Genomic DNA, 23,778 nt, shown 5'->3' with positions numbered 1-23,778 from the left:
TTTATTTAAGATTAGTCTACAGCATGACTGCAAAGCTAAAACAAGGCAAGAGATCACTATATGTGGAGTTCTGAGAACAAATAAAGGAGAGTTAGGGGAAAATTTTGCTGGTTCTCTTGAAATCATACCAGCTACAGGACACACCATACCCCGTCCCTAAAAGTTAAGGCCAATTCCAAGGATAGTAGTTATGAAAAAAGATTTAAATATGCAAGTTCAGGAATAAACAAAATAAAGGAGTCCAGTGGTTCTTAGAAAGCCTCTTTTTCTCCCATAGCTTCTATATGTAACTGATTGGTTCACCAAAATTCCAAAATTAGTTTCATTTTGTTACTGTCTTTTAAAAATGTACATCCCAAAAAATAAATAAATAAATAAATAAATGAAAATATAAATAAATAAATATGTACATACTCCTAAGATAAAATTCTAAGCTCACTAAAGCATCCAACCAACATTTCCTAAGATACTCTGATGTGCCTGACCACGTGCTAGGTACTAAGGATGCAAAGATATTTATAAAACACACACACCCACACACACATAACTGGGGCTGTTAGTGTATCTAGGGCTTAAGGACTTAAGGGAAGGGAAGCCCAGAAAAGTCTGCCAGATGCTGCAGGTTTTTACGTTGAAATATTTGATGAAAATACATAAGGCAAGGAATTAAGAGCTAGATAGAAAACAGCAGAAAGGTAAAATGCATTTTTCCACAGTCTCCACTGATGAAGAAACAGAAACTGTTGTTTAAGACCATCCAGAAAAAAAAAAAAAAAAAAAAAAAAAAGACCATCCAGCAAAGAAGGGACACAGAAAATTCCCAGGCCCTCAGTTTTTCTGTTGGAACTTCTGGAGAGCTACACCAAAGATGTAAGGAGAACCAGAGTCTAAAAACCTTCAACCATCCTTGAGTCATCTCGATCCTATTAGGAAACAATTCTCCATGGGCCTCTTGCACTCTGCACATTTTGTAAGCAGAGAAATTTAGTCCTTATTCCACTATTTATCAAGAATATTTTCATAATAAATAGCTATGGAGAAAAAAAGAAAAGTATTTTTCTCTGGAGCAAAGGGCAGGTTGTTCAAATACATATATGGTATGCTATGTATGGAGAGAAAGCTATAGAGACCTATAGATTCATTCAGACTATTTATTTTTCTTGAGTGACCTCTGGCAGTTGTATCATTTAAGGAATGTAAGGGGTTTTTTTTGTAAATTTTAGGTAAGTCATTAAATTTAGGAGCATTGAATTCTTTTTTTTTTCTTTCAAGTTTTTATTTAAATTCAAGTTAGTTAACATATAGTATTGATTTTAGGAGTAGAATTTAGTGATTCATCTCTTACATGTAACACCTGGTGCTCATCACAACAAGCACCCTCTTAAATACCCATCACCCATTTAGCCCATCCTCCCACTCACCTCCCACCTAGTAACCATGCTTTTTTTTCTATAGTTAAGAGTCTCTTATGATCTGTTTCCCTCTCTCCTCTTTTTATTTTCCTTTTCCATATCTTCATCTGTTTTGTTTTTTAAATTCCACACTTGCATGAGATCTTATGGTATTTGTCTTTCTCTGATTGTGCTTAGTATAATACATTCTAGCTCCATCCACATCATTGCAAATGACAAGATTTCATTCTTTTGATGGCAAGTAATATTCTATTTTATATATATATATATATATATATATATATATATATATATATATATATATATAGTATATATATTATCCATTGCATGTGTCTCATGTCTTCTTTATCCCTTCATCAATTAATGAACATTTGGGCTCTCTCCATAGTTTGGCTATTGTTGATAAATTTGTTATAATATTGGGATGGAGGATGCACATGCCCCTTTAAATCAGTATTTTTGTATCCTTTGGATAAATGCCTAGTAGAGCAATTGCTGGATTGTAGGGTAGTTCTATTTTTAACTTTTTGAGGAACTTCCATACTCTTCTCCAGAGTGACTGTACCAGTTGGCATTCCCGCCAACAGTGTAAGAGGGTTCCCCTTTCTCCTCCTCCTCACCAACATCTATGGTTTCCTGAGGTGTTAATTTTAGCCATTCTGACAGGTGTGAGGTGGTATCTCATTGTGGTTTCGATTTGCATTTCCCTGATGAAAGTGATGTTGAGCATCTTTTCATGTGTCTGTTGGCCATTTGTATGTCTTCTTTGGAGAAATATCTTCTGCCTGTTTCTTGACTGGATTATTTGTTCTGTGGGTGTTGAGTTTGATAAGTTCTTTATAGAGGATACTAGCCCTTTATCTGATGCGTCATTAGCAAATATCTTCTCCCATTCTGTAGGCTTTCTTTTAGTTTTGTTGACTGTTTCCTTTGCTGTGCAGAAGCTTTTTATCTTGATGAAGTCCCAAGAGTTCATTTTTGCTTTTGTTTCCCTTGCTTCTGGAGACATGTCTAGTAAGAAGTTGCTGCAGCTGAGGTCAAAGAAGTTACTGCCTGTGTTCTCCAAGATTTTGATGGTTTCCTGTCTCACATTTAGGTCTTTCAACCATTTTGAATTTGTTTTGTGTCTGGTGTAAGAAAGTGGTCCAGTTTCATTCTTCTGCACGTGGCTATCCAGTTTTCCCAACACTTTGTTGAAGAGACTGTCTTTTTTCCATTGGATATTCTTTCCTGCTTTGTTGAAGATTAGTTGACCACATAGTTGTGGGTCCATTTCTGGGTTCTCCTTTCTGTTCCAGTGATCTATATGTCTGTTTCTGTGCCAGTACCACACTGTCTTGATCATTACAGCTTTGTAATACAGCTTGAAGTCCAGAATTGTGCTGCCTCCAGCTTTGTTTTCTCTTTTTCAACATTTCTTTGGCTATTTGGGGTCTTTTCTACTTCCATATAAATTTTAAAATTGTTTGTTCTAGCTTTGTGAAAAATGCTGGTATTATTTTAACAGGAGTTGCATTAAATGTGTAGATTGCTTTGCATAGTATAGACATTTTAATAATGTTCTTTCATTCTATGAGCATAGAATGTTTTTCCATTTCTTTGAGTCTTCAATTTCTTTCATAAGTGTTCTGTAATTTTTAGAGTAGAGATCTTCTACCTCTTTGGTTAGGTTTATTCCTAGGTATGTTATAGTTTTGGGTTCAATTATAAATGGATCAATTCCTTGATTCTCTTTCTGTTTCTTTATTATTGGTGTATAGAAATGCAACAGATTTCTGTATGTTAATTTTACATCCTATGACTTTGCTGAATTCATGTATCAGTTCTAACAATTTTTTGGTGGTGTCTTTTAGATTTTCTACACAGTATCATGTCATCTGCAAACTGTGAAAGTTTGACTTCTTCTTTGCCAATTTAGATGCCTTTTATTTCTTTTTGTTGTCTGATTGCTGAAGCTAGTACTTCTAGTACTATGGTGAATGACAGTGGTGAGAGTGGACATTCTTGTTCCTGACCTTAGGGAAAGCTCTCAGTTTTTCCCCCAGTGAGGATGGTATTATCTGGGTCTTTTATTTACGGCCTCTATGATGTTGAGGTATGTTCCTTCTATACTTACTTTCTTGAAGATTTTTATCAAGAAAGGATGCTGTATTTTGTAAAATGCTTTATCTGCATCTACTGAGAGGATCATATGATTTTTATCCTTTCTTTTATTAATGTGGTATATATCACATTGATTGATTTGAGAATTATTGAATTACCTGGCAACCCAAGAATAAATTCCCACTTGATTGTGGTGAATGATTCTTTTAATGTAATGTTAGAATCAATTTGCTAGCATCTTATTGAGAATTTTTGCAACCATGTTCATCTGGGATATTGGTCTGGAATTTTCCTTTTTAGTAGGGTCTTTATCTGGTTTTGGAATAAAGATAATGCTGGACTCATAGAATGAGTTTGTAAGTTTTCCTTCCATTTATATTCTTTGGAACAGTTTCAGAAGAATATGTATTAACTCTTCTTTAAATGTTTGGTAGAATTCCCGAGGGAAGCCATCCAGCCCTGGACCCTTGGTTGTCAGGAGATTTTTGATTACTGATTTAATTTCTTTGCTGGTTATGGGTCAGTTCAAATTTACTATTTCTTCCTGTTTCAGTTTGGGTAGTTTATGTGTTTCTAGGAATTTATTCATTTCTTCCAGGTTGCCCAATCTGTTGGCATATAATTCCTCATATTATTCTCATAATTGTGTTTCTGCAGTGTTGGTTGTGATCTTCCTCTTTCATTTGTGATTTTATCTATTTGGGTCTTGTCTCTTTTCTTTTAGGTAAGTCTGGACAGGGGTTTATCAATTTTGTTAATTCTTTCAAAGAACCACCTCCTAGTTTTGTTGACTTGTTCTACTCTTTTTATATTTCTATATCATTTATTTCTGCTCTAATCTTCATTATTACCCTTCTTTTGCTGGGTTTAGGCTTTATTTTCTGTTCTTTTTTCAGCTCCTCTAGATGCCAGCTTAGGTTGTGTATTTAAGACTTTTCTTGCTTCCTGAGGAAAACCTGTATTGTGATAGCCTTCCCTCTTATGACTGCCTTTACTACATTCTGAAGGTTTGGTACTGTCTTGTTTTCATTTGCCTCCATGTATTTTTTTTTCTATGTATTTTTATTATGGTCATTCCAAATTTTTTCTTGTGGCTGACTTCAAGTTTTATAGCATTGTGGTCTGAAAATACATATGGTATGATCTCAGTCTTTTTGTACTGGTTGAGGGCTGATTTGTGACCCAGTATGTGATATATTCTGGAGAAGTTCCATGTGCCATCAAAAGGAATGTATATTCTGATGCTTTAGGATGAAATGTTCTGAATATATCTGTTAAATCCATTTGGTCCAGTGTGTCATTCAAAGCCACTGTTTCCTTGTTGATCTTCTGCTTAGACGATCTGGACATATCATTGTGAGTAGGGTGCTAAAATTCCCTCCTATTATTGTATTATTATCAATGAGTCTCTTTAAGTTTGTTATTAATTGACTTATCTAATTGGCTGCTCCCAAGTTAGGGGCATAAATATTTACAATTGTTAGATCTTCTTGTTGTATAGACTCCTTTATTATAATAGAGTGCCTTTCTTCATCTCTTATTATAGTCTTTGGTTTAAAATCTAGTTTGTCTGACTTAAATATGGCTACTCTGGCTTTCTTTTGATGCCCATTAGCATGATAGATGGTTATCCATACCCCTCAATTTCAATCCGGAGGTGTCTTTGGGTCTAAAATGAGTCTCTTGGGATATCGATGGGTCTTGGTTTTTGTTTTGCTTTATTCATTCTGATACCCACGTCTTTTGATTTAGTCCATTTACATTAAGAGTAATTATTGAGAGGTATGAATTTAGTGCCATTATATTACTTGAAAAGCTGCTGTTTCTGCAGATTGTTTCTGTTTCTTTCTAGTCTTTGTTGCTATTGGTCTCTCTTTCCCACTCAAAGGGTTCCCTTCAATATTCTTACAGAGCTGGTTTAATGTTCATGAATTCCTTTAGTTTTTATTTGTCTTAGAAAATATTTATCTCTCCTTCTATTCTCAATGAGACTTGCCAGATTAAGTATTCTTGGCTGCATATTTTTCCCATTTAGCACGTTAAATATATCATGCCTCTGTCTTCTGGCCTGCCAATTTTCTGGGGACAGGTCTGCTGCTAACCTTATGTGTCCACCCTTTCAGGTTACGTTGTATTTTGCAAGTTTCACTATAATACACCTTGGAGTTGACTTGTTTTTGTTGATTTTGCGGGGAGTTCTTTGTGCTTCTTGAACTTGAATGCCTGTTTCCTTCCCCACATTAGAGAAGTTCTCTATAATTTGTTCAAATAAGCCTTCTGCCCCTTTTTCTCTGCTCTTCTCCTTCTGGGACTCCTATGATATGGATATGACCATGCTTTATGGAGTTTTTGAGTTACCTAAGTCTACACTTGTGATCTAATAGTTTTCTTTCCCTCTTCTTTTCAGCTTCATCAGTTTCTATAATTTTATATTCTATATCACCTATTCATTCCTTTGTTTCTTCCATCCTTGTTGTGATTACATCCAGTCAGTTTTGCATCTCAGTTGTATCTTTTTTTTTTTTTTTTGGCCTGACTAGTTTTTAGGTCTTTTATATCTGCAACAAGGGTTTCTCTGGTGTCTTCTATGTTTCTTTCAAGCCCAGCTAGTATTCTCATGACTGTTGTTCTAAATTCTTGTTCAGATATATTGCTTTTATCTGTTTCAAGTAAATCTCTGGCTGTGATTTCTTCTTGATCTTTCTTCTGAGAGAATTCCTCCATCTTGTCATTTTGTCTAGGCTTCTGTCTTTGTGTGTTATAAAAGCTTGCTATGTTTCTGGCTGAGAGTAATGCTATATTAAGAAGGGATCATAAACTATCCAGGGCCTGGTGCATCAGGAAGTGTTTCTGGTGTATGTTGGGTGCACTCTGCTGTTGTGTTTTGACTGCTCTTTCCCACATGTCAGTCATTTACAGAGTTCCTCTTTGCTTGCAGTAGGGTCTGTTTGGACCTCTAACTAGCTGTGCTTTGATTTGTTTGCTAAAATAAGCCTGGGAGAAAAAAGGCCTGATTCCAGAGACAGAGAGAGAAAGAGAAGGAAATGAAACAAAAAGCTATAAGCCTGATTCCAAAAAAAAAAAAAAAAAAAAGAAAAGAAAAGGAAAGAAAGAAAGAAGAAGAAGAAAAAAAAAGAAAGAGAAAATAAAGCCTGGTTCCATTTTCACCAGAACTGACCCCAATATTTGGAGTACTCTATGATCAGTAGACTTGGTATATGTGGGGGAAACAGGGTGGGGTGTTGTGCTGATCTTCTTGGGAGAAGCCCACTGCACTGGCTCACAGTCAGACTTGCCCTAGTAAAGATGTACCTGCAGTAAGCAAGGGGGCAGGTTTTGGTGTAAGCAGCTCCAGCCTCCATTGAGGGCACTGTGTCACTCACTGAAGTCAAACTGTGCCAGTGGTCAGGGGAAACACCACCCCACTCTCTTGTCCAGATGGAAGTGAGCTCCAGCATGCCACTGCTCAGGAAGCCCTCACAGACAAAGGAACAACTTCTCCTTTCATGTCCCCAGCTTCTATCAGATTCCTGCCCTCACCCTGTCTGTGCCCAGGCCATTGGCATGCCTGTCACCAAAGTTGTTTTATCTTTGGTGCACAGCTAGGATTTAAAACTCCAAATCTTAAAAGACCCAGCAAGGCATGGACCCACATCCCTTCTCTGGAGGAGAGCCTCCTCACACTGTGTCTGGTGCTATTTTGTCCCAGAAAAGCAGTCCAGGAGGCAGCCCGGGTGGCTCAGCAGTTTAGCGCCACCTTCAGCTTAGGGTGTGATCCTGGAGACCTGAGATCAACTCCCACATCAGGTTCCCTCCATGGAGCCTGTTTCTCCTTCTGCCTGTGTCTCTGCCTCTCTCTCCCTCTGTGTGCGTGTGTCTCCCATGAATAAATAAAATCTTAAAAAAAAAAAAAGAAAGAAAAGAAAGAAAAGCAGTCCAGGGCCCTGCAGGTGCTTGGAGCACAGTGAAAATAGCAACCAGGTTATCTGCCCTCTGAACATGCTCCTGTCCCCTGCTGATGAATGGCCACTCAATGGTGCCCACCACGTCTTTCAGAGGGGCATTAGGCCCTCTTTCAAATACACTCTAGGAAGGGGAGCATTCTCTCCCCGGGATCCCAACACCACCACACTGTCCACTCCCAGGCCTCTGCCTTCCTTCTCCCCAGGAGGACTGCCACATCTGCCTGGCTTGACTACAGAAAATGGTTCCGACTTCCAAATCCTCAGAATTTGAGTTCTGCTGCTTGAAAAACTTGCCATAGTTCCTCTCGACTCCCTAGTCAATAGTTTCAGGGAAGTGTATGTCTTGTGCCAGCCCAATATGCACTCTCCCTCCCCCTCCCTTTCTCTCTCTCTCTCTCTCTCTCTCTCTCTCTCTCTCTGTCTCTCTCTCTCTCCTTTCTGCAGAAAGGGCTCCCTCTCCTCCACAGCACCACAGATTTTCTCTCCTCCAATTCACATCCCTGCACCCCATATCTGCCACTTTCTTTCCCTAGAATTCTGAAGATCATTCTCTTAATCCTCAAATCAATTTCCTAGGTGTTCAAAATGATTTGTTGTTAATCTAGCTGTGTTGAAAGGATGAGGCAAGCCCAGGGTCCCCCGACTACTCCACTATCTTAACTCCTCTCCAGTATCGAATTCTTTTTGGTAGTTTCTGCTTATCCTTAGTGAATAGGTGATATACTCAATTTCATTCCAATATTTACAATTGTGTCTTCTCTCTTTTTATGTGATTAAACTGATGAAAAGTTCATCAACTTTATTGATATTTTCAAAGAACTGGCTTTTATTTATGTTGAGTTTCTCCTATGTTTCTATTTTAACTGCATTGATTTCTGCTCCAATTGCTATTATTTCCTCCATTACACTTGCTTTGGGTTTAATTTTCTCTTTTTATTTCTAGTCTCCTAAGGTGGGATCTTAAATCATTAATTTAAAAAATCTGCTTTTTTAAAAAATAAAAGCTATAATAGTGTTTTAGCTGTACTCTACAAATTTTGATATGTTGAATTTTAATTTTCATTCAATTCAAAATATGTTTGAATTCCTCTTGTGACATTCTCTTTGAAGCATGGGCTATTTTAAGTGTTCATTTCTTTCATTTCAATGCTAATAAAAGTGTTCATATTTAGAGATTTTCTAATTATCCTCCTGTTATTGGTTTCTAGTTTAAATCCTACTTGATTTGAGAGGATACCTTAAATAATTCCTATTCTTTTATACTGATCTGTCTACAATAAGATCTTTATTGGTGAAGGTCCCCTACACACTTGAGGAAAATACTCTATTTCTGTAATGAAGAGTGTTTTATATGTATCTAATAGATCCATTTGGTTGATAGTGTTATTAAGAGCTTCTCTTTCCTTAATGCCTTTTTGTTTGCTTAATGTATTCCTGAAAGTTGAAGTTTCTAACTGTACTTGTGAATGTATTTCTCCTATCAGTTCTATCAGCTTTTTTTTTAAGATTTTATTTATATATTCATGAGAGACACAGAGAGAGAGATAGAGATTGAGAGGCAGACACACAGGTGAGGGAGAAGCAGGATCCATGCAGGGAGCCCGATGTGGGACTCAATCCCAGGACCCCAGGATCATGCCCTGAGCCAAAGGCAGTTGCTCAATCACTGACCCACCCAGGCATCCCAGTTCTATTGGTTTTATTTCATATATTTTAAATTATGTCGTTAGCTTTATATATATTTAAAACTATTGCTTATTTATTGAATTGTACCCTTTATCATTATCCCTGGTAATATCCTTTGTTCAGAAGTCTACTTTGTCTGACATTAATATACCACTCTGGCTTTTTTTTATTACTGTTTTCATGTTATATCTTTTTTTGTATTTTTACCTTAACTTATTTCTTTATATTTAAAGTGGGTCTTGTTGACAGGATATAGTTGGGTGTTACTTTTTTTAATCTAATCTGAAAATCTTATTTTATGTTAAAAAAGTTTAAATCTTTTTTATTTAAGATTTTATTTATTCATTCATGAGAAACACAAAGAGAGAGAGAGAGAGAGGCAGAGACACAGGCAGAGGGAGAAGCAGGCTCCATGCAGGGAGTCCGATGTGGGACTCGATCCCGGGTCACCAGGATCACTCCCGGGGCTAAAGGCGGTGCTAAACTGCTGAGCTACCCAGGCTGCCCATTACAGTTTAAATCTAATGTAATTATTTTATTGGTTGGTTTAAAATCCCTCTTATCTCCATTTGGGGTTATTTTTTAGCCATTTTTAAAAATATTTTATTTATTTTATTCAGAGAGATACAAAGAGAGAGCCAGAGACATAGCCAGAGGGAGAAGCAGGTTCCCTGAAAGTAGCCTGATTCAGGACTCGATCCCAGGACCCTGGGATGAGAACCTGAGCCGGAGACAGACGTTCAACCACTGAGCCACCCAGTTGTCCCTTTATACATGTTTTAAACGTCCTAATGATTGTCCTAGAATTTATGATATATGACTTTAATCATGTACTATGTGGACCTTATAACAATGTAATTCCAATTTCTTCCTTATCCTTTATCTTATTGTTGCCATGTATTTTACTTATATCATAATCATATGATGCTTTGATACAATGTTTCCTTTTGATAGTTATCTGTTCGATAAATTAAAAATAAGAAAAGTAAATTTTATGTTTTCCTTCATGAGGGCCATTTCTAGCATTCTTTCTTTTTTTTAGAGATCCTACTTTTTATCTGGTATCTTAGTCCTTATTTCTAGAGAAATTCCTTTAGTACATTTAATAGATCAGCTAATAATGAATTCTCTCTGTTCTTGTTTTTTTGTAAAAGCCTTTTTCTCTCCTTTAATTTTTTAAAAATATTTTCTTTGAATATATATATATATACACATTTTTTTTTCCTTATAGCATTTTAAAATGTTACTGCCTGGGCAGCCTGGGGGGCTCAGCAGTTTAGCGCTGCCTTCAGTCCCGGGCCTGATCCTGGAGACCGGGATCAAGTCCCACATCAGGCATCCTGCATGGAGCCTGCTTCTCCCTCTGCCTGTGTCTCTGCCTCTCTCTCTCTCTGTGTCTCTCATGAGTAAATAAATAAAATCTTAAAAAAAATAAAATAAAATGTTACTGCCTTGTCTGTACACTTCACAGTTCATAGTGACAAGTCTGTTCCAGTCTTTATTTTTATTCCTTCGTATGTCATGTGTGCCTTTTATCTGGGAGCCTTCAAGATTTTCTCTTTGTCTTTGGAGTATAGTGGTTTAAAAACAGGTATCCCCTGCTTTTCAAAAGTTTGTGTTACACCACTATTACAAAAGACCTATATTTACATCTGTTTTCATTAACTGGAAGAAATCCCAAGAGGATTTTTTGCTTTTACAAAAGAAGAAGAAGGAGGAGGAGGAGAGGAGAAGGAGAAGAGGAAGAGGAGGAGAGGAAGGAAGGAAGGAAGGAAGAAAAAAAGAAAAAAGTAAGAAAGAAGGAAAACAAAGAAAGGTAAAAAGCTAAAATAACAATCAGTCTTTGTTTTGCAGCAAGCCCTTAAGGAAGTAAAATGTACCCTGAGCAGAGAAAGCTAGCACCACCACACTCCTTCCTCAGTGTTAGGTTAATTATAAACATTTATTATAAACAATTAAATACACTCGGAATCTCAGCATTAAGCCGCCATGGCTTTGAATTGTGTCTGTAAGCATCTGTGTTTTATCTCTATTTTGTGCATCCATTAACAAAATGTGTCCTAAGGCATCAGAAAAGCCTGAGAGGTGATTTTTGGGTTCTGGGAATGCTGAACATTTTTTCCATATAAATTAATGGTAACTGCTTCTTCCCTTTACACCATTTCAGCTTACAAAGGTTTCATGGGACTGCTCTACTTTTAGAAAGCAGGGAAGTCTTTTATTGCCAGGGAAAATAGAATCTTATAAAGTTTAATTTTAAAGTCTTTTATCATATGGTGGTGCAATTAATATCAGAGAAAAGGACATGTGTTTCATTAACTTGCTCGTCACTCCATGAGTTTATGATGAGAGAACTGGTACTTTCATGCCATCTGTTTATGTATGACATAATAGAAGCCCTATATGCCAATGGACCAAAGTATTTTGGCAGAATAAATCCACAGGTATGTGCTCAACATCCCAAAAAGTACTAGGTTATTTCCCATAAATAATGTTGTCATTATTAGATTATTTCTTGTAGTAAAGTATAAATTTCAAGCTAATGCTATAAAAGGGAGGTAGGAATGAATGACAATTTCTTTCTCCAGTATACAAAGAAACCATATATTCTAGTTGTTAAAACAAGAGAGAGTGATCTTCTAATTTCTATTTCGAATGTAGAAAGCTGCAAAATGCATCATTCCTACCCTTACAATAAAAGAAAGAGAAAACTGTAAATTTACAGCTGCCCTTGGACTTTTCAGAGAACCGAGTCTGTAAGGCAATCAAACAATCCAAAATCTAAAGAAATACATTCTCCTGAAAGGAGAAATAGAATATGAGCATTTGTTTTCCTAGGGTAAATGTTGGATACTGTACAAGCTGTTCAAAAGAATTCAACTAAAATTTCTGACAAATTATTGAAGGCCTACTTCGGACTCACATGAGTATATAGAATCCCTGGGAGCTGTAGTCACAAGGAGAAATTGCACATCTGTATGTCAACTTCTCCACAGACCTCACCATAAGAGAGATTAGGAGCAAAGAAGAAAGCTTCTATCTCGATATTGGGATGGGAGAGGGGGAACAACAGCTGTTGTGGAAAATGCATAAAGCTTCACCTAGGACCTTCTCCCCTATTTTCTTTATGGAGCAAATGCTTGGGTGCTGTGGAAAGAGCAACAAACACTGTTACTCTCAGGCCAGATGTGAATGTTCATTGCAAGTAAGTGAAGGAAATAAGAAAACACCTTCTGCCCTCAGGGAGGGACAGGAAAATACTCTGAGCCTGGATCACTTAGAGATCTCCTACCTTTGAGGAAGGAGTATGACCATTAAAAAAAAAAGGCTCCATTCCCAAGATTATAGGTATAGTACCTGCCTCAGATGGAGACTGAACCAGAATAACAGAGAATGACTCCCCTGTTCCCCATCTTCTACTTTTCTCCATCAGGCTAGCTAGTGACCGATAGCATTTATCAGCTATAAAATGCTGAGAGAAGGGCAAAGTGAAGATAGATCTTTTCTCAGGCACAAAGGAAAGACTTAAAAGTGAGGAGTGAGCAGACATTGAGAACAATCCTCTGAAAAAAGTGTTTCTTACTTTAAGTACAAGACAAGAGAAATTTTAAGCTGTGGTGCCCTGAGAGTAACCATAGAAACTAAAATAGCAAAAATAAACTCAGCTCAATTCTAAGCTAGACTAACACAAACTTTTATAATAGGAAGAGAAAAGTCATGCCTATTTTCAGGCAAAATACTATTTATACTTTTCTCTACTGATCTATATAATATATCCAGCTTACAAACAAAATGCAGCATATACAAATAAGCGATTACAACACATACACATACACACACACACACACGCAGGTAATAATACACTGTCAAGAGACAAAACAATAAACAGAACCAGATTCAAATATGATCCACATGTTGTAACTATCAGAAAGGAAATTTAAAATAACTTTCGATAACATGACAAGGATTCTGAAGGAAAATATGGACAATATACACGAAGAGAGGGAATTTCAAGTGAGATGTAAACTATGAGAAATAACTAAATGGAAATTAAAGAAATGAAGAGCATGATTACAGAGGAGAAGAACCACTTTGTGAACTCAGAACAATCAACACACTAAAGAAAAGAAATGGTAAACTTAGAGATAGATCAAGAAAAATCTTCCAAATGACAAGCATGAAACAAAATAACAGTTCATCCAAGAGCTGAGGAGCAATATTGAATGGTCTAAAATGAGTGCAATTGGAATCACAGAAGAGAGAGAGAGAAAAACAAATATTTGAATACATGATAACCAAGAGTTTTTCAAAATCAATATATTACAAAAAAAACCATAATCTACGTTGAGACAACACCAAGCAATAAATGCTCCCCAAACTCACCTACAAACATAACAGAGGTTTCCCCCATGATACAAAAGTAGAGTGTTTCTGAAATCTTTTATAAGCCAAAATGGCATAAAACAAAGAAGTAGTAACCATTAATTTATATGGTTATAGCATTCTCAGGCCCCAAAAATAACTTCTTTTAGGCTTTCTTGATACCTTAGGGCACATCTTGCTAATGGATGCACAAAATAAATAAAGCACAAATGCTTACAGACACAGTTCAAAGACATGGTGAGTTGATGCTGAGATGCTGAGTACAGTTCCTGGGAAAGAAGCTTCATGGTGCCACTTCCACTGCGTGGGGTGCATGATGCCTCTGTAATGGTTTGGCTTATTGCAAAACAGATGCTAAATGCTATTTTCATTTTTTACCTTTTTTTTTCTTTGCAAAAATAAAAATAATTTTGAGATTTCTTTCAATCAGTAAGAACAAGTACAAATGTAGGTTTTTTTATAAAAGCAAACTGGCATAACACAAACTTTCAAAAAGTGAGAGGTTATTTCAAAGAAAGTTGTCTTTCAATAAACTTCATTGAATTAACAAAAAGTATTGAAATTAAATTAGCAAGCAGTCTTAAGTATTTTATTAGCAGTTTATGTTCTACATAGTAAATAAATGACTCAGATTCGGCCTAAGTAGTAGCTCGGATTTAAGATATAAAGGTTAGGTGTATTTAGTTTATATATATAAGCTTGGAAAAAAAAAAAACTTCTTAGTAATCTTGAAAAATAGAGCACGAGGGGCAAAGCCTGTTAAACACAGGTCAGTTTCCTACCAGATAAAAAGACTTGTTTATAATTAATCTGATGGTGATAAAAAGGCATTTAATTAGATTTCTATCACAAAATGGAAAAGGATAGGTCTGGGGTCTGAAACACAGTAGAATTTGGCCATCTGCTGCCAGCTACCTCTTGCCAACATGTGATTTGCAAGTTAAATTATGCCAGCTGATACATATGGCACTTCCTCCTTCTTTAAATATCTTACTCAAAATGAGTTTGCTCTCAAATGCTGAGGTTGGATTTTTAGCAATCACAGTAGTGGCCATAATTTTCCTTCATAAACAAATTTAAGCAACATAGATTTAAATTGCTGGCTCCTGTGTTATTGTCCTGTGACATGATTGTGACAGAGAAGTTTGACCTCTGAGATGTTCACCTTTGGAATTTACAAACTTAAAACTTTTTTAAAACATTTTTTAATGTTTTTTTTTTACGGGTAATTGGGTAGAGAGACAAGAGTCTTCTCTCTAGGTTCTGACATATATCTGAAACAGGAGAAAAGGTGGTCTAAAGAGAAGAAGTGAAGAACTTACTCAAATCCATGGCTTCATCTTGAGCCTGAGGTGTCTATCAGCTGGTAACAGAGTGGAGACTCATACTACAGAAGCTGTCAAAAATCTAAACCATCACAACGCTGCAAAACAATGTCTTATTACCAATGGCCTAAAACTGAAAAATTCTCTGGTTCTCTCAAGGCTTTAGACTTATTAACAGCTAGTTTTGTCTTCAGAATTATTGATCCAATATGTCTTGAATTAAGGCCACAACTTTTTCCAAACCTATTCATCATTTGGCTGCCACAAAAATCTCCATAAACAGCTTAACCATGACCTAACTAAACAAAACTATGTACCCTACTAACTATAATTGTGTGTGTGCACATGCACACAAACATCTGGGTGAGTGTGTCTATTTGACAAGACATTGGTATATGCCATCTTGATGGTAAAACAACATGGATATAGATTGGTTTTGTAGCAAAGCAGGTGAACATTCACTTCCTGAAGGAAGGCCTAGACCGTAGACTCATGATTTCTCACAGAGAATATGAGCATCCTCAGCCAATTACACCATGAATTTCTCTTCCTGGGAACCCCCCATTTTTGCTGTAAGGCAAGGACTTCAGACTATGAGACTGGAAATGGTAAAGTCTATTGATCATAGTTTTTGTCCCAGCTGATCATATTGCTTATCTATCCATAAAGCTTTAATCACCACTATCTCACTTACAGCTACCAATGGCAGCTTTCTTTAGATGAGATGGGTCTGTCATACTTGGAATAGTCTCCTGACTTCTCACTGTGGGCTGGCATCACCACAAAATCAAATTTAAACTCCTTTGTTTTACTATATTCATCTGACTTTGTGGTTTCCTTAAATAAAGAAATACGGGGCAGCATGGGTGGCTCAGTGGTTTAGTGCTGCCTTCAGCCCAAGGTGTGATACTGGAGACCCTGGTTCAAGTCCATGTCTGCCTCCCTCTGTAGACACTGCTTCTCTCTCTGCCTGTGTCTCTGTCTCTGTCTCTGTCTCTCTCTCTCTCGAATAAATAAATAAATCTAAAAAGAAATTTTTTTTAAAGAAATATGTCTGAAACACTCCATTATTGTTTGTGATCATGAGAGGATGTAAAAGTTATGTAAACAGCAAATTAGTAACAATTTAGGTGGATGATTAGACACAGGCATAAAACAGTGCTGGTAGAGCATGAACTGATCATCTTGGGTTTCCTGGGGAAAGTGCTTGGCAATTCAGATAATTTTTTTGGGTAGGTACAATTTATTTTATTATTATTATTTTTACATTTTTTTAAAAAAAAGATTAAGTTTGATTTGCCAACATAATATAACCCCCAGGGCTCATCCCATCACGTGCCTTCCTCAGAGACCTTCACCTAGTTACCCCATCCCCCACCTTCCTCCCCTTCGGCAACCCTTTGTTTCCCAGAGTTAGGAGTCTCTAGTTTGTCTCCCTCTCTAATTTTTCCCACTAAGGAAGCAGAGCCGAAATAGCTCAGTTGGGAGAGCGTTAGACTGAAGATCTAAAGGTCCCTGGTTCAATCCCGGGTTTCGGCAATTTAGATTTTAGAGAAAATGATTGGCAACAGCACCAACTAATCTGAAGGTCAGCAGGTTTAGAATAATAGTATCTTGACGCTGGAGACCCCTGCCTGTGCTGAAAATTAACCCTTTCATTGCTGGACTGTGGCAAGAGGCAGAAGTGTCTTAAAAGCAACAAAGGAGGGATCCCTGGGTGGCGTGGCGCAGCGGTTTGGCGCCTGCCTTTGGCCCAGGGTGCAATCCTGGAGACCCAGGATTGAATCCCACATCGGGCTCCCGGTGCATGGAGCCTGCTTCTCCTTCTGCCTCTCTCTCTCTATCATAAATAAATAAAAATTTTTAAAAAAATTAAAAAGAAAAAGCAACAAAGGTGCAGAAGAAAACTTGAGGGAAGTTGCTATATAATAAAACCAGTGCATAATCACTTTTTATATTTGAACACTGATATGGCTATCCTATCGTACAATGGCTAAAAGCTAGTCCTGGTCTCTGGATTTTGCTTCCAGCATGCTCAACAATGAATTTTTCCTAACACGTAGGGTTTCAGAACAATGAGCCTTCATAGTTATAAATCCTGCTAAATCCTGAAGTTCACTCTAACATGTCTATTTATATCTCCAATATCAATAAAGTAGAGGAAACTCAAGGAACCAATACGGGATATATGTGTGTGAGCATATACACTGGTAATGGCAGATAAAATTCAAGCACCTAATAATTCCAAGTGTTTTAGCATGTAATCCAAATGTCACAGCTTTGCCAGCCCTTGAACACAGCTATTGTCACACTGATAGTAAGCTTTATTTCCTGCATTATCTCCCACCTTTACTCACAGATATTCCAGCTCCCTACCAAACCCTCCCCAGTACTCTGCAAGATCCTGCAGTGTATGTCATGTACTCATGAAGCAGAATGCCAGTTAGAGGAGCCATATGGCCTCCACCACGTTTTTATTGTCCTTCACTCTCCTACCCTTTTTATTGCTCTCTGTACATGAGGTTTCTTGAACGTGCCTTGGATGCTGCTGCTGCTGCTGCTGCTGCTGCTGCTATTTTGGGGACAATGCTCTATAAACTGTATAGTTTCTACTATTGCCTGACCATGACTTCAGGTGCCAAATCCTCTCCGTGGGGATGTTCTAGACCTTAACGCTGTGCAGCACTTTGTCACCAAGCCCATGGGCTGTTACTACTTTTGCCATGTCTCACAAAATGCTTTGAACACCATTTGATAACTGTCCCTCCTGAATTCAAATCAATTCTGCCCACAGCACGTTGTGACTCAGGCTGGACCACAGTGTCCATCCTCTTGCACATCATGACTTACCTAAGCAATCTTCCCAGGAGTTGATGAGGCTGTTGAAGACAAGATGGTTTCTATCTTTCTGTGACATCATAATCTTTAATGACCAGCTAAGTGTGGAGCTTCCAGGAGCCATCTTGACACCATATGAAGACAGTCTGAGAATAAAGCCAACGAGAGGGAAGCACGGCGTGATTTAGAGTTGTGCCATCTAATATATTAGCCACCAGCTACATGTGGCTTTTTACACTTGAATTCATTAAAATTGAATTAAAACATTAATTTCCTTAGTTGCCATTAGCCACACTTCAAGTGCTCAATAGTCACGTGGACTATTGTATTAGACAAAGCATTTTATTGGACAGCCTGATCTAGAGAAAGAAATAGTCCTAATTTCATCCTTTAAATCTCTGCGTCTAGCCTTGTGTAAAGCTGGATCCACCTTAAATTCCATTTTGGTTTAAGCTAAATAATGAAAGCTTGTTTAAGTTATATTTCTGACCCTTGAAAAATTTATGTGCAGAAACTAGCCCTCAGCCTATTGCCCAGAGTCAGAGTCAGGAAACAGACAACAATCTTCTCACGTTTTCCCAATTTCTTCCCATGACCTTTCTTGACAAAATTCAACCTCACCTTCTCCATGAGAACACATACACACATACACACACATCACATGCACACGCCATGGAAAGAGATCAGAGGGCAGAGGTTTGGCAGATGTCACCACAAAGCCAGCCTCTCCTATCAAAGATAAACAAAGCCAGACATTAATTAAAGCAGTGAGAACAGATTTTATTTTGTAAATATTGACAAAAGGGTAAAGAGCTGAGCTCTAGTCTGATTTGCAGAGGTGACTGAGCATTTTTTTCTTAATTGAAGTAGAGGTGATATATGATGCATTAGTTTCATGTGTACAAGAGTGACTTGACAATTCTATACATTATAAAATGCTCACCACAATAAATGTAGTCACCATACAAAGTTATTACAATATTATTGACTGCATTCCCTTTGCTGTACTTTTCATCCTTGTGACATATTTATTTTATAACTGGAAGTTTGTACCTCCTAATTTCCTCCACCTATTTTATTTATTTTTTTCTTTTTTAAAGATTTTATTTATTTATTCATAAAGACACAGAGAGAGAGAATGAGAGAGAGAGAGAGAGAGAGAGAGAGAGAGGGGCAGAGACACAGGCAGAGGGAGAAGCAGGCTCCATGCAGGGAGCCGGATGTGGAACTCGATCCCGTGTCCCCAGGATCATGCCCCAGGCTGCAGGGGGTGCTAAACTCTGCGCCACTGGGCTGCCCCTCCACCTATTTTAGTCATCCACACACACACTCCTCTTTGACATAACCAGTTTGTTCTCTGTGATTATGAGTTTGTTTTGTTCTCTGTGTGTGTTTGTATTCATTTTATTTTTTTTAGATTCCACATAGAAGTGAAATCATATGGTATTTGTCTTTTTCTGCCTGACTTACTTCATTTAGTATAATACTCTCTAGGTCCATCCATGTTGTAGCAAATGGCACAATTTTGTTATTTTTTTATTACTGAGAAGTATTGTATTATGTATATATACCTCATCTTTTTTATCCATTTATCTATCAATGGATATTTAGGTTGTTTCCATCTCTGGCTATTGTAAATAATGCTGCAATTAACATAAGGGTGCATATATCTTTTCAAATTAGTGTTTTTGTTTTCTTCGGTTAAATATTCAGAGTGGAATTACTACATTGTATGGTATTTCCATTTTGAATTTTTTATGGAGCCTCCATAATGTTTTCTACATTTACTGTACCAGTGTACCTTCCCACAAACAGTTCATGAGGGTTCCCTTTTCTCCATGTCCTCACCGATACCTGTTATTTCTTGTCTTATAGTTACTACCCATTCTGACTAATATGAGGCAATATCACATTGTGGCTTATTTTTTTAAATATTTTGTTTATTTATTCATGGAAGACAGAGAGAGAGAAAGAGAGAGAGAGAGAGAGAGAGAGAGAAGAAGCAGGCTCTCTGCAGAGCAAGAGCCCAATGCGGTACTCAATCTCAGAACCCTGGGATCATGACCTGAGCCAAAGGGAGACACTTAGACACTTAGCCACCCAGGTGCCCCACATTGTGGCTTTGATTTACATTTCCCTAATAAATAGTGATGCTGAGTGCCTTTTCATGTGTCAGTTCCTCTGCCCACTTTTTAATTTGATATTTGTATTTTTGATGTTGAGGGGTATGAGTTTTGGACATTGACATCTTATTGGATATATTATTTGCAAATGGCTTCCCCCATACAGTAGGACTGAGCATTTAAAACAGATTTTTTAAAAAGATTTTATTTATTTATTTATTTATTTATTTATTTATTTATTTAGAGCTTGTGTAGGGGGCAGAGGGTGGGTGGGTGGGCAGAGGACAATATCATAACCTAAGCCAAAATAAAGAGTTGGATACTTAACAGACTGGGTGTTTTAAAGAGAATGAAGATGTAGGAAAGGAGACCAAGTGAAAACTCAAACTTACAAAGGACTGGCCATTGTAAATGTGATTAGTCCAGACAGTTGTCTCTGTTACCTGACAATTATTGAAAGTAGGATTCTAGTCTCCCATAGAGACTGGGGGCAAAGGCCTTCTTCTTCCTGACGATAGCATTTCAAAGGAATGGCTTGTAGGTCCTTGAGAAAGAAACTCCTGAGTTGTAGGAGATACATACACATCTCAAAGGTTCAGAGAAAGCATTTACAATCATAAGCCTTTTTTAGGAAGTGCTATAAGAAAGCAAGATCAGGTATTGCCTAGAACAAACAATATATTCTAAGCCCCGAGTTTTCCCAGACAGAAACTCCAAAGGGGGCAGGGTTGTCCCAGGGACATGAGTCCTTAGGCTGCCAGAAGCCATGTTAAAGTTTGGCCATGTCTCTTGGTACAGGAGTTTCAATGAAGTGTTCATGACGAGAGGTTTTTGCTGTTCTCATTCTTCACATTTTTCTAGAATGCACAGCAAAACATAACATGTAATTTAACTCACAAGGCAATCCTCTGATATACATATCATTATCCCCATGTCACAGGTAAGGGAACCAAAGCTCAGAGGGCTTAAATCACGTGTTGAGGTCACATACTAATAAGTTAAAGAGCATGTTAGAACTTAGATTTCTCTGACTAAAGATTGTGTTTTTCCTCACATCACCCAGTTGTCTCCCTAGTGATCTAATTTTTCATGCATGTTTCTGTAACTAGTTTTTACAGAAGGACCCTTGCCTTTAAATGACAAAGCCTATAAGATGCGAATAGGAAAAAAAAAATCCTCACAAAATGTCAGAAACTTGTGATTAACAGGCAGCAGGTGTATAAACTGAAAGTGTTCGACTCACATCCATTGTCATCTCCGCAAATGGCTTGGCCCCAAAGTTGCTGAAGGGGGAAATTTGATTATCTTTGCTTCCCCAGAAGACTGATAAATCGAATTCAGACTGCTATTGTTCCAGATACAGCCTGAATCTTCCATAGGATTTTAATCAGCAGCAGCATTATGTAGCATATGGGAGCTATTTGGCTGAAAGGAGACTCCAACTGTCACTGGTACATCCGCCCAACATGAAAGGAAAATAATAATACGGAATAATGGGACTTTCTTATCTACAGTGCAGCCTCCCTCTGAGAAACTCTGTGGTTTACTCTACTACATCTTCACAACATCCTATTAGGTAGGTCAGAAAACTACTTGACTATAATCCTGAATGCTTACTGGCTGATTCCACCAGTGTTTTCATCTCTTTCATAGCCCTTTCTCTATCTGCATCTATAAATCCTATCTCCTCTCGCTTTTTGATCTCTTCTGTTCTCTAGTTTAATGGATAAACCTTCACCTATCTCTCCCCCATTTACACTGTTCTATCCTAACTCCTTTTTCTCACTACTATTTTTTTCCTTTCTTGTTCTTATTTTATAAAAAGCCTAGATGAGAATTCAGTGCTCATAGAGTCATGGCCAAGTCTATAGCTCAATTATACTATCCTGTAAGACTACAGTGACGATCAAATATAAAGGTCACTCCATTTATTCACTTTAGTTACCAAAACTTTACTGAATATATTGCTTTCAAATATACTTGGTTTCAAGTTAACACCTTGGTCCTTTTCTTCAAGCATTGAAAAGAAACAACTAATGACAATGCAATGGGATAAGTGTCATCATCTTATTGAGCCCATTAAAAGTATGGGAAAAACAAAGAAGGTTACCAGTGTAGTGTCTACGATGGCTGGTCCCTACAGCTTTCAAGTGTGGATCCAGAGCCAAGCTCAGAAACCAAACTTCAGGCTTCTTCTTATAACCCTCCCCCCTATCTTGACCTTTCTTGACATGACTTAATTCCTATACATTCAGAAAGGCTGTGAAAGATATTATGAGAGATTGCCGAACAATCTTTTACACATACCCAACAATGGTATTGACAAAGCTGACCTATTAAGTGATGAGTCTGCATTTTATTTGAAGTAACCTACGAGTCAAACCTAAAGCTCTTGGCATATATATTTTCCAATAGTAGGAAAAGTGAAGAATGAACCACTGGTGCTATTAGGAAGCAAAACAGCATTCTGAAATAGGACCAAGACCCTCTTGACACCTGTGTATTTTATCCAAAGTGTGGAATTCAAAGTAGTAAGCTAGTAAATGTCAGTATTAAATCCTTAAGTAAGAGAGATAGACTGTAATCGGTTGACAGAGAGAAGGATGGTTGAAAGTAGAAATGACAAAGAATGAGAACTCCTTCAGGGCTCAACCAGGTCAAGTATGATTTCCTTCACCTGTCCCTAGACCTACTTACCTAACTTCAAAAATTCAACTTCCAGAAGTTATAGGAGGTGCTTTCTTTATTGTGGTATTGCCATCAGAACACTCAAGTCATGAAAAGAAATGCCTAAAGGGTGCTTGCAAAAGAAAATCTATGTTGATTCTATACAAGGGTGAGAATTCGTAGAAGAGAATTCTGCCTTGAGAATCCATTTTTTTTTTAAATCTCTTCCATTAGCATCAAGCTCTAGGAATAATCAGGCAGCATAACAATTATCAGTGTCTCAGATAAGGCCTGAAAATTAGACTCTAATCACTTGAGATTCTGAGGAGTGATAATGTTGAGGTTTTATAGTAAGCATAAAAATTAAGTAGTAAATGGGCTAAAGGTAAAACTGTAATATATAATCCATTGGTTTTTTTTAGATTGACAATATAATCTGGTTTTTTTTTCCCTTTTTCTGTTTGTATAAATATGATACCTAGGACAAAATAGATGCTAAATAAATGTTTGTTGCATGCATGAATGAACAAATGAACAGACATTTTCAAATGCTCCAAAACAAGATTAAATATCATTTGCTCAAAGAATTATAAAAATAAAAGACTGTTAGGTTTAAAAAGCCATACACAAGGAACTAATAAAAATACTGTATACAAAAAATCCCAAACCCACCTATTAACCTCCCAACAGATTGGTTAATCTTGATTTGCGGCCAGCACTGTTATTACATACGTGATACATATTAGGATAACTGGCTAATTACTTCAACAAATACCACATCTTCACAAAATAAAATTTTATTACTTGTTTATGTAAGAGTCCAATGGCAGGAGTGGGATTTGTGGGCAAAGGGCCCTGGACTGTGAAATTATTCAAGGACCCTAATTTTTTTTTTAAAGATTTTATTTATTTATTCATGAGACACACACAGAGAGAGAGAGGCAGAAACACAGGTAGAGGGAGAAGCAGGCTCCATGCAGGGAGCCTGATGTGGGACTTGACCCCGGGGCTCCAGGATCACTCCCTGGGCTGAAGACAGCACTAAACCGCTGAGCCACCTGGGGATCCCCCTAATCTTTTTAATCTATTTATTTTCCACCCCCATCACCTCAGAGCTGTGCACTGGACTCCCACCATTCAGCCAATGGAGGATGGAAGACAGAAAGCATATGACCAGTGGTGTGGCAGGTTTTGTGGTCCAGACATGCAGATGGGCATATCCCCTTTGCCCACATTCCACTGGCCAGAACTCAATACTTGACTTTAAGTTCGAAAA

At 37.4% G+C, this 23,778-nt stretch overlaps 1 non-coding gene across 1 annotated transcript; it reads left to right on the top strand.

Annotated features, from left to right (window-relative positions):
- Positions 1–16,340: 16,340 nt before the first annotated feature.
- TRNAF-GAA (transfer RNA phenylalanine (anticodon GAA)) lies at positions 16,341–16,413 on the top strand. The gene has a single exon. It is a non-coding gene; the product is annotated as a tRNA-Phe (tRNA).
- Positions 16,414–23,778: the final 7,365 nt, after the last annotated feature.

Source organism: Nyctereutes procyonoides, unplaced genomic scaffold (genome assembly GCF_905146905.1).
Source record: "Nyctereutes procyonoides isolate TBG_1078 unplaced genomic scaffold, NYPRO_anot_genome, whole genome shotgun sequence".
Classification (NCBI taxonomy): Eukaryota; Metazoa; Chordata; class Mammalia; order Carnivora; family Canidae; genus Nyctereutes; species Nyctereutes procyonoides.
Note: the sequence above shows the minus strand (reverse complement) of the source record. Positions and strands in the feature narration are given on the sequence as shown.